Raw genomic sequence first — 12,655 nt, 5'->3', positions numbered from 1 at the left:
TAAGTGTATTGTTATCGTCGCCTTCTTGTACAGCGAAGGAAACTGAGGTCTCAGGGTGAGGTGATGGCCATGGAAACAGAGTCCAGGTCAGATAGAATGGGACTGTAACTGCCCTACTGTGCACTCCCTGCTCCGTGTGAGGTTACCATGACAACTCAGACCTGAATTGCGCAAAGGACACTGCGTGTGTTGCTCTTGCATCTGTGCACAGCCAATGCCCTGTATTCAGTGGGTGCCCATCGAATGTCTGTGAAGGAGGCAAATTGGTGTTTTGACAAGACCATGGACTCAGCAGACAGAGAAACCCAGGGTTAAATGCTGGGTCTTCTAATTAACTGTCTGATTTTACACACATCACATTGGCCACACAATTCCCATCCAGTTCCCCAAAGAATACCAGAGAGCATGAGGTCTTTGTCAGGCTGGCTGTGTTGAGGAAATGAAACAATACCTAGGAAGTGCCAGTCCTGTAGACAAGGCTCAATAGAAGGTAGACATAGCAGACATGTTCCTTATTTAACACTATATGGAGAAGAGAAAAGGATAGAGCCCCCCCTCTCTGTGAGAAGTGACTTCCCATCCCATGGAAGCAGGAGAATGGTCTTAGTTGAATTTTTGATTAGCTGATCCAGAAGGACACATGATTTTTGTATTCTTTGATGCACAGATGGAGCGGAAAAAAGTGACCTTAGGGTCTGCTGTGACACTGGAAGGGTATTGTACCAGTTGCCTGGTCCCTTCTTAACATCTCTACTGAAAGGTCACACACTTTGGTGCTCTGAAACCCTCCTTCTGTGACAGTCCCTGGAAAAATCACGCTAATAAAACTGAACAGACCTCAGAGTCACAAACCAAATAAACCATGTCTGTCTTGAATCCAAGGCAATTAATTTGGACTGGAGGCTCATCTACAGCAAAGGGCACACAGGCCAGGGCCTTTGTTTAGTGCCTTCATAGTTAAGGGCACCATCAACAGCTCCTGATGGTGGCTCCCTCTCCACCCCCTGCTTAATCAAGGCTTAATCAGATTTTATAAGTGTCAGACACTACTCACATCCACCTACCCTCATCATGTACCACAGAGGCCTATGTGCTCTGCCTGGTCATCATTTGTGACCCCTATCCCCAAGAAGGAAGAGCAAAGGAAGGCCGGACTTCTCCAAAAATTTTGAAACAAGTGAGAGAGACAAGCGTTAAGCCATGCCATGGCAAACAGTACCCCTGGCTCTCTGGCGGTCTTAACAAGAGAAAATGGGTTGCGGTTTTGGGGGCACCTGAGACCACAAAGAAAGAATTCAGCAAAGAGAAGGGTTTACCATGGCACACCTTGAGAATTCACAAGGGGACAAAATCAAGGGCTTTGGAAAGTGCCCACATAGTCCCTAATTTATTTCTTATCCTGAAAAAGAGCCAAAAAGCACACTCATGCCCTTCTGCCTAACTAACAGCTTGCAAAGCCTGGCTTGTTTTATTTTTGTCAACAGTTTTACACTGTCTAATGGCCTTCCTTTTTGTATTTTCTTTGTACATCTCCTAACGCTTATATACAGCTGTACAGCTTTGGCTTACTTTGCTGTCTTGTAAATATGGCATGAACTCCATTTGGCCCTAGATAAGACTCCTTTCTGTCTCTGGGATCGTATAGCCCCACGCTGGGTACTTAATGCAAGGTTCCAGCTAGGATGAGCCTAGAAATACTTCGAGAAGGAAACTACTTAAGGAAGAAAGGGTTTATTTTTGGCTCACAGTTTAGGGGCATAGTCCATTTACAGGAAGTCATGAAAGCAGGAACGTGAGGCAGCTGGTTACATTGCATCTGCAGTGGGGAATCAGAGAGATGAACACTGGTTTTTAGTTGATTTTCTCTTTTTATCCAATACTGAATCCTGGCCCATAGGATGGTGTTGGCCGCACTTAAGATGGGTCTTCCCACATCAATTAATCTAATATAGAAACTCCCTCATAGACATGCCCAGAGATTGTCTCCTAGGTCAAGTTGACAGTCAGTATTAACCATCACCTGATGTCTATGTTCTCTCCAAGTTGTCTACCTATCTGCATACTTACTTATCTATTATAACCCATACTGATCAGAATGCAGGAGCTAATGAATGAATAAGAAAGCCAACATAGGGAACCAGGGAACAGGGAAGTCATCCAAGGAATATTCCATACACGTGTTTATCAGACTAGACTAATAGAACACATCATCTGTTTCCCATAGCTTCATCATATATTTGACCAGATTCAGAATCAGCATGGAACCACACCTCTGGGTGTGTCTATGAGGATGTTTGCAGAATTGTTTAAGGAAGAGGAATGTGGGCAGTCCTATCCTACGGGTTCCCTAGTGGACAGCAGGGAGAAAGAACATCTGCATTCATCGCCCTCTGCTTCCTGACTGCAGCTGCAAATGACCTTATTCTGCTGCCATGCCTTCCCTGCCCTGATGGAGGTCATCCTGGAACTATGAGTCATAAACTCTTTCCTCCTTAAGTTGCCTGTGTCAGGGATCTTGTCACAACTGTGGGGAAAGTAACCAGATCCATACCCAAGTCACCAGAGACACTGTCTTGATGTCTATAGCCAACACCTGTAACAACTCAACATCCATGTTTAATTTCACAAGCAGTAAGATGTGGCCTCCTGTGACAGGCCATATGTTGGCTGCTTGGGGTTATTGGCTGGCATAGAGCATGAGGCTGGCTCACAGGACTGTGAGCTCTATTTCCCTTCTCCACAGAGAGGCCTTTTGAGGGGTAGAAGCTAGTGTCCCCAAGGCTCAGAGCAGCTAGGCTGCAACTCCGCTTGCCCAGTCTGGACCCCACACCACTAGGGCAGCATCAGCTCAAGGTGGCTTTGAGGTCACTATCTGGAGCTGTGTTTTCAGGCCATAAGTATGATGGAAAGTTTGTTTGACTAACTGTGACAGGACCCTGGCTCATAAATTTCACAGTGATTAATCATAGCTAAATGTTCCACAGGGAGCCATAGGTTCTAACTTGGGAGCTTTTACCCTGTGGCTTCAGTTGGAAAATTAGACAACCAGAATTCCATTGTTGTGCTTTTAATGGGATTTTTTCCCTTTTTTTATTTGAGTCGTTATTACAAAGTAAATTTGGACATCCTAACCTGATTTGGGATTTCAATGTATCCATCAAAATTAGATGGCCCCACAAGGCCTGGAGTTCACGATCTGTCATTTAATTTTATTTTAATTATCTATTTGTTTTTATTTTTATTAACTCACTGTTTTGGTCTTTAGATATGGAACCCCGGGCTGGTCTGGAACTCATTATGAATCCTGGATTAGCCTCAGACTTATAGGGAACCTCCTGCCTTTCAACCTTGTAAATGCTTGACTATAGGTATGAGCCATCCTGCTTGTCCAAGAGCTAATTCTGTCCCATGGAAAAATGAGCAGTAAGGTCATATTCCCCAGGACAGGAAATGCATTATGAGTCATGAAGCCCCCCAATCTGTCACTGTACCCACACCAGAACCCCTCTCTCTGTGTACTTTGCTTATTCTCCTGTTTTTGAGAGTAACACCTACAGTCACCATGATGCTGCTAGGTGTCCGCCCATGACACCCTCTCTGAGTGGCCTATCTTGGCTTCCCATTTCCAATATCTGGCAGAGCACTAGTCTCTCCACAGACATTCTAAACACCTTCTCACATGGATGGATAGACGAGTAAGCAATTAAAAACAAACAAGAAAAATCTGGGCATTAGTTTAAAAGACCAAAGAGCTGCAAACCAGTCTTAATTATACTAGTAAAAAATGATCAATATTTGAAATGCAGCTTGAAGAGTGATTTCACATGAACTTAACCATTCTCCCAGAGACAATGTGGCTGCTTTCATCTGCCTAAAAACAGACCTGGGGTCTAGAAGAGTCAAGTTATAGAGTCAAAGCCAGGCCCACTGGCTCACCTGAGCAGCTCACACAGACTCACTGAGGCTCCTGCCCCTACCTTGTGAATGTATGATTGCTTCTGACCTTCCACCCCCTGGGATAGTGTGTACATCGAGCAAATACCTGAGAGGTGGAAAGGAAAGAAGCTGGAGAAGGGAAGGGCTGTCCTGTCTTTCTCAAGCCTGCTCACATGAGCAAATGAGGGAAAGACAGAATAAAGGTGGGAAGTGATGCTTGGTCGGAACTACCAATCTTCCTTAGCATCAACCCATACCTTGCCTCTTGGACCGTGTTCTCCAGAGCCCAGGTACTCAATAAATCTCTCTCACACAGAATCACAGCCTGCACACCACAGTGCACTGGTGATGGAGACAGAAACCATCAGAAGCTTCATTTGCATATTTAGTGGCTCTGCACCAACAGATTTTATTACAAGTGGCATTGGTGAGCCCTGGATGCCACACAGCCCCAGTGCACTGCATACAGCAAAATGGTACCCTCTCCTGGTCCAAATCCCTGTTCATTTGAGAACTGAGAGCTTGAGCATCTAGCCCTCTCCTGGGGCATCTCTGCAGGACTTGGGGGACCAGTGTGCTAACCTGGGGCTCTGAAGACCTGTCGGCTCTAGCCAGAGGCCTTTTCTAAGGGGACAGCACCCACCATAGTGCTCTCTCCATCAAAGTCATCTGACAGTTTCTATCTAACCCAAGTCATCCCTGAACACTGAGAAGTACTGGGAGGGTCTAGTCGGCTTAACTCCCAACACACTGGCCAAGGACAGGTGCCTGCAGCCCTGGCCCACACAGTTACTGAGAAAGAAATTGTATCCAGAAGAAAGGTTTCCACTGGGCTCAGGCATTCAGAATACCATCCCCAAGTCTGATTCTCACTCAACTACCAGACCAGAAGCCAGCGAGGGACAGAGAGAAAATGTCCCACACTTCAGGGGATTTACACAGATGGCCCTCTACCTCTGGAGGCTTTGCATCCTCAGATTGGACCACCAGGGTATCAAGAAGATTTGAAAGGCAAGCGGTGTCTGAACTGAGCATGGTTGTTTGTTGTCTTTATTCCCCAGGCTGCATCATATAACAACTATTTACATAGTGTTTCCATGGCATTAGATGTTCAAAGGAATGTGGAGAGGATTTAATGTAGAGGATATGCACAGGTAACATTCAAAGTCTACATACAAATTTTATGCCATTGTATTAAAGGGACTTGAGTCTTGGTATCCTCAGGGGGTTCTCAGAACCAACCTTCCATGGACATTGAGTGGCAACTGTACATTGTCCCCCCCACCCCAGGTAAACTGCTTGTCCTGTCCCCTCAGCATGACTGGCCTCGGCTCTAACTCCCTCGAGTCTGCCCCAAAGCCCTCTCTTCCGAAAGTGTTCCTTTACAATCAGTGATTGTCAAAGCTTAACAATCCGGAAGGGAATCGGGAACATAGGGAAAGGGGGAGATCGGGAGAAGGGAGGAGTTTCGGAATGAAGGAAGGAGTCCTGAATTATAGTGCCTGCTGATGACTAGGGTGTAACCCCCAGCCACCCACCCCACAGCCGATCGGGGGAGGGAGACCACTCCAGGCAGGGTGAAGACGCAAGCATGCGAGCTGCTGTCACACACCCCCATGACTGTCCGTACTGATGTGCAGCCCCCAGTCTCCCCACCTGTTTTGTTTTGTTTTTTTTTCTAAGCACATTCACGACTTCTAATTACACAGTAGTCTCTATTCACCGCTTTTGTGGTCCTTCATCTCGGTGAGGCTGGAAGCTTCATGACAGCAATGGATTTTGTTTTCCTAGTCACACGGTTAACTCCTTTAATACCTAGCACGGGGCCTGGCATATGGGACAATAATGCTCGAAGGGCTGAATCAATGAAATCACTAATGGATCATTTCACTGCAGTTAGGAAAAGGAGAGGCAATTGCCAGGAGCTAGTGGTACAGGTTCATCCAAAACAGTTTTACGTGATTAATCTCATTTCTTCTTTTGACAGCGTTATTTGTCAAGTTAATAAATGAAATAATAGTAACAATGGCTAACAGGTACTGGTAGCTGCCTGCCCACCAGCACTGTTCTGTTTCATACAGTGGTGTGCTAGAGAGAGAAACCTGACTGGTTCTCCAAGGGATGAAAACATGGTCCTTAGAATTTGACTATATGGGGGGTGGGGGTCGTAAAAGGGCCTGAGGACCAAGTTCAAGCCACTGAAGTGTAGTCACTGAAGTGACTACATCCTTTCCTCGGACCTGTTGAATGTCACATGGGTTTGCAGGATCATATAAAGAGCTGCTCCAGGCTGTGGCAGCTTTATAAAAGTCATCACCTGATCCCCACGGTGACACCACGAGGTCTGAATTACTGTGGTTCTCATTTCATACAAGAAGAAACTGAGGCACACACAGACACTCATCTAAGATGGCCAGCCGAATTTGTCCAGATGACTGTGATTCATGGTTAGCCCTTGCATTGTCCCAAGAAGGAGAAAGAAAGCCAAGTGTCAGTCCAATGGCATCCTAAAGGAGTCAATGACAAGTTATCATGCAGGTTCACAAACAGTCCCATGAGTGCATTCCAGGGCTGATCATTATGTAGGTGAGTGTAGCTGTACTGTAGAGACATCCACGTTCACCATGGGATGCTACCAAACATGCAGCTAGCATGCTGCCTGGAGCCAGGACCTCAGACAAGGGACTAATGGGAGAATCTTGGCAGTTTGTAGTAAAGACCAAATTGAGCAACACTGATGTTTACATTTTTTAAAACAGCCTGTCTCTCAGTTAGGTGCAAAGCATCTATCAGGTAGGTTTAGCTTAGGAGACAATGCCTGCTGGCAGCCTGTGAGGAGACCACCTCCTCACACACAGCCACTGACCGACAGCCAGAAGTCACATGATGCGGTATCTGCCAAGGCGTCAGTGGAAATGACAGTGCACCGTGTGTCTGGTCCAAAAGAAAGGGACTCATCCAAGGCCCTCTGAAGCACAGTCAGAGAGAAGCTAGGAGGAATGCCTGGTGGTGTGTGAGCAGAGACAATTCCTTGGCTTCTGTGGTCCGAAGGAAAAGAAACAGAACTTCAGGAGAGTGGCAGGGCAGTAGAATTCACCTCACTGAGAAGAAGTACTTTCTGATGACCACACAAGCCCAGGTTCTTGGCAGTGAGGGCTTGTTGATCAATCCTACAGTGCCCGACATGTAATTGACTTACAACTACAGCGACATCAGCTCTCTACATTGTCAGTTTGAAATAATAATATAGCTAGTATCTGTGTACCTAATATATGTATGGCCGTGGGCTTGACATGTGACCTGCCTCATTTCTCATCTCTAACCATATAACCATACCTCAGCACACCTCCTCTGTAGAGCAGTTTGCTCTTCAGTGTAAAATCATGCAGTAGAGGCGTTGTGAGTTAGACTGTGGACCCTGTGTCCACTGCCACTGTGTTTCATCAGCTGTCCTTAAGATCTCTTCCACCTGTGACAGGTACCCTGAGGGACATGTACAAGGTGAAGAAGACAGAGAGATAAATCTTTTCCCTTTGGGTTTCTGGAGAGTAAATGGATTATATATTTTGTTTGTTTGTTTACAGAATTACAGAACTTCTATCTCTAGCCTGGTGTCAGTCTTCACAAATGAGGGGACTTTCTGAAGCATTTTTTCAGTGTCCCCCACCCCCAGTTTCTGTCATGGAGGAAACAGTAATTGCTGGTGGTTAAGTCAGAGAAAAGAGACTGAAACATATGGGGGCCATGTGTGGATCGAGGCACGTGAAGGTGGCCCGTCTGTGCAGGTGGCTTCCTGTAGGTGTGTGCCTCCATGTGAATAAAACCCACCCCAGGAGCCACACGGGGGTGGAGAGGGAGCCACACTCTGATTCCGTGTGCCAGGTATTTTGTGTGCGTGTTGTTATTTATGGCCCACCGCCCACACTCCCGACACTCGTACAACTGGTGGTGACGGCATTTCTAAGTCATCTCCATGGAAGCACTCATGCAAGTCAAGCTGTCCTCTATCGAGGACACATGCCAAGGCTGAGTAAGCTGGTGCAGGGGACATGGCAACCCCACCTACCTAGTCTAACTTCTGGGGAGGAAGAAATGAAGGCCATTAGACCTGGTGGTCCCTTGCTGGTCCAGTGTATATGGGGGGGCGGGGCATGCCTGAGACACAGGGGTAGCTGCTTTTTAGGGGGGTTGGTGAGAGCAGACTAGCCTTCATAGGCCTTGTTTCAGTTAAGCATGAGACCAAACAGAACCAAGCATAAGCCATAAAAATCCAGAACATGAAATGGATGAGCTGGGGCTGAACAAACTAGATGCTGCGGGGAGGGCAGTGTGGGATGGGGACAGTGGCCCAGCCTGGACATCTGACACCAATTTGGGAATGGAGGCCTTCCCCTGCTCTGAGTGGGACAGCGGTACCCTAGAGAGAAAGAGGGCCCTTTAAGATGGAGGAGGAGGAAGGCCACTTGGGAAGCTATCTAGTCCAGGGTGACAGAGTGACAAAACATGTACATGGTGCAGGAGGCGGGGACCCAGGGAGACTGGTTACATGCAGGAGGATTGATCCAGTAAGTCAATATGTCAATAACGGGAGTCTAGCTTTTCAATGTCAGAGGAAGGAGGTCTGGAGAGAGAAAGGGAGAAAAGGAGAGTGGACTCATGGGGCTGAGTTAGAAGTGGAGGAGCCATCTGAGCTCCTCCCCGACAGCATGTGAGGGTAGAGCCGGGAATGAGTGTTGTGTGAGTGTGTATACACACACATTCATCACACACAGGCATTCACACACATACAACACATGCATGACCACGATACATACACACACAGAACACACACAAACATACACCACACGTGTGCATATCATACACGGGCATGCATGCACACACATACACACATATCACATACATACGCCACACATGCACACACATACACATATATCACATACATACGCCACACATGCACACACATACACACATATCACACATATCACATACGTACGCCACACATGCACACACATACACACATATCACATACATACGCCACACATGCACACACACACATATATCACATACATACGCCACACATGCATACACATACACACATATCACATACATACGCCACACATGCACACACATACACATATATCACATACATACACAGTCCCCAGCTCTCTGCAGTGAGACTCCTGAAAGCTAAGGAGCACGTCCAGGTCCTTCTTTACTTCTAGTTACTAGCATCCAGTCAAGGATGCTGAGGAAAGAGCTGACTGAAAATAGACGCGGATGAAATGCAAGATGAGCCTGAAATGGCTGGAGCTGGGAAGTCGGAAGTCTAGAAAAGTGGGGGGGAGTACACAGGAGCCAGATTGAAGGTGCTCTCAGAGACCCAAGCAGGAGTGACTGGAGTATCAAAGCACGCAGTGAACGCCAGGGAGAACCCACTAAGTACAGGATGGGTGCACAGTAAAAGTGTTAAAACTAATAAGTAAAAGGACGAATAATTAGAAATGATAACAAGATGAGAGACGAGGGACAGACAGACAGACAGATGATAGCCGTAGACAGAGTAGAAAATCTGTACAGAAATAATAGAAGATAGACATAGATGGTAGATGAAAGATACATGGTATATATGGACGTATATAGATGATAGACACATGGTAGCCAGATATGATGCACAGATAGATAAAATAGATGGACGGGTAGGTGGGTAGTTAGGTAGATAGATAGATAGATAGATAGATAGATAGATAGATAGATAGATAATAGATTGATAGATAGATAGATCATACATACATACATACATACATATATAGATACATATGTAGATACATACATAGATACATAGATACAACAAAAAGCGAATGGCATGCTTACAGGATTTCAAAGTACCTCCCCTAGAACTAACTTGCTCTAAATATGTTATGACAGTAACAAGAAGAGAAATTAATTCGACCAGCAGCAAAAGAAAGGGGAAAGTACAGGGGGAAAGGCAGATCCAGAGGTTGGCAGTCACCACCAAGGAAGCCTACCGAGGGATGGCCTATGCACCACTGGAAGGCCCCTGGGGCTGAGGAATGGAACCCAGTGTCTCTAACAGTGAATCTCACTTCACATCTGTCTATACTCACTCCTGTTCCTACTTGCAGGACTACGGGTGCTTGTGGAACTCTGCGTCCACTCACACACACACAGAGTACAGGCACAAGAGCTCAGGCCAGGGTTCTGGCTCCCCTCAGCCCCCACCTCTCCTTGCCTTAGTTAACACCTCTCTTAACTGGGAAGAATCACTTGCCTGTTTCAGTGGGATGGAGAAGGGATGGGGGAAGTCTGGAAGTGTTAGGCTGTGTCGTCCCTATATAGAGAGGGTGGCCTGGTTTCCCTTCGCCATATTCAGAAGGTGGAAAAGACACCTGTCCTCCCTCTGTCCCGGCCAAGCACTTTTATGAAAACACCTGTCCCCATGCCTGCTGAGGAAGCTAGGAGATGCTAGAGACCAAGCCAGAGGTCAGAGGTCAGGATATCTGAGCAACATTTGCCCTGCTCAGTCTGAATGCATTGCTTGTGTCTATGATAGCTACTGCCCGTACAGTGCCCCAGCCTTGCCCCTGTTGCCAACACCTTCCCCTCTCTTCGCTCTGCCTCCTTTACTCAGCTAGATTCTGATACAGTTTGGAAGTGGCCAATGTCCCCCCAAATACCCACATGTTAGAGACTTGGTCTCCAGGGAGGCATTAATGTAAGATGGTAGGCCCTTTAAGGAGAGCCAAACAGGACATCTTAGGTCATTAGAAGCATGAGCTACTTCTCTTGGAGCCCTGAGTTCTTGCACAATGGGTGTCATGAAAGGAGCAAGCCTGGCCCCACGCATCCTTCCCCTCTGCTCCCTCGTTCTTAAGTTTAACCTCTAAAACTGAGCTACATGACAGTTGATCTCCCGTGCTTCATTACAGGACAAAGACAGATTGTGTCATCAATTTGGTATCATTGTTTTCTGGGTCTCCCCCCACCCCACCTTGTCTTGTCATCAAAGCCAGGCAGCCTCCAGCTCCACACACGTACAAGCCCCAGTGAGTACAGAAAGAGAAAAGCCACACAACAGTGAGAGCTGGGCTCTCGGCACAGCAGGGTCCACAGCTCTCTAAAAGAGAGACACATTTCCCAGCAATCCTCACTGCCCTAGCAAGCCCCACAAAGATCACCCAGCCTTTCTTCTCTGCCCCCCCCCCCATCCAGCTTCTCTGCCTGAGACTGCATTCACGTCTCAGGCAGAGAAGCAAACCGAAACAACCAACTAGAGGCCTCAGGCCAACAACCACTTCCATCTAGATGCCCCCATTACTATGTCTAGACTGTCCCTACTCCATGATGAAGGTCACCCCCTTGCAGCTAGCCCTTCAAGGTCCTTGTCTCACATACCTCTTCCTGCGTTTCTGTTGAATAACACACATTTCCCCAGCTTTCCCTTCCTTGACCCCTATGGCCTCCATAACTACTGCTCCATCTTTCCATGCCCCATTGCTGAAAGAAAAGCCTCCCCTACTCCTACTCTAACTGGACTCTGGCCCCTGCTATACCGAGTGCTCAATGGTAACACCGATGCCTACCATGTGGCCAAATTCCACTGCTGCTACTCCGCCGTTGTCCTGTCTCACCTCAGCATGCCCTGGGCTGCTCTTGAATAGTCACCAACCTCCCAGGTACCATCTTCTCCACTTCTTTGCTGGCCCCTCCTTCCCTGCATAATGCCCAAATGATGAGTGGCCCTTCAGCCCTCCCTGTCTTTGTCTTGCTTCTTTACTTCTAAGTAGCTGAGTGACATTGCCGTGTTGGTGAGTCCGAATTGAAGTCTCTGGTGACTCCTCCTGAAGCCCTAAACCCCTAAACACATAAATCCAAGTCTGCCTCAACAGACCCACTTGGGTACCCAAAGTGGGGCACCCCTAGTCCTTCACAGGCAAAAGGCAGCTCTTGGTTTCTCCTGCCACCCCTGTGAGCCCTCTGCCTGCAGACAGCTGCCTTCAGTCGGTTGCTCCTGACGCTTGCTCTCCAGCCCGGCACCATCAGGTCCTCTAGGTCTGCTTCTGAGGTTACGTCACAGCTCATTTCTCTCCACCTCTGTGGCCACCTTTCACACACCACTCTCGGGAGCCTCTGGAATGTGTGCTCGTGCTATTTGTGTCTGCAACCCATCCCAATGTGCCCAACATCAGCAAGGCTCCTCCCCTGCTTAAAACCCTCCAAACCATCTCCTGGCCCAAAGAAAGAAATCCATCCAACCTTGTCCGAGAGTGGACTGTGATCACTCTGGCCTCCCTCTCTCAGCCCTCCCCTGTCTGTGCTGTGGTCAAGGGCCTTTTTGTGCCCTGAGCATGCCCAGTTAAATCCTGCCCAAAGTTCTCCTCCTTGGAACTTTAGGTACTTTGGTTGAGTGTGACCTCAAAGGTTAGTATGCAGGATCTTTAATTCCTGAGTGTGGCAGTGTTGGAAGACAGGACCCAGAAGAATGCTGGGTGAAGGGAACAGAGTACCTGCAAATGGATTAGTGTTACTCCCCAGGGGAAGGATCAGTCATGTTGAGAACACATTTTGGGCCTCCTTACCCTCCCCCTTTTCCACTGTGCGTAGAGGCAGTACAAGGTTCTTTCCAGACACACCCAGCCAGTCTGGGGCTTCCAGGCATTCAGAATGGTGAGCCAAATTAAACATCTTTCCTTTATAAATG

General features: G+C 47.5%; 1 protein-coding gene across 1 annotated transcript in view; it reads right to left on the bottom strand.

The window, feature by feature from the left end:
• Prmt8 (protein arginine methyltransferase 8) overlaps positions 1-12,655 on the bottom strand; it is an 84,111-nt gene that overhangs the window by 24,920 nt on the left and 46,536 nt on the right. The window lies entirely within an intron of this gene.

Source organism: Cricetulus griseus, chromosome 8, assembly GCF_003668045.3.
Source record: "Cricetulus griseus strain 17A/GY chromosome 8, alternate assembly CriGri-PICRH-1.0, whole genome shotgun sequence".
Classification (NCBI taxonomy): Eukaryota; Metazoa; Chordata; class Mammalia; order Rodentia; family Cricetidae; genus Cricetulus; species Cricetulus griseus.
This window is presented reverse-complemented; position numbering and strand designations above follow the sequence as displayed.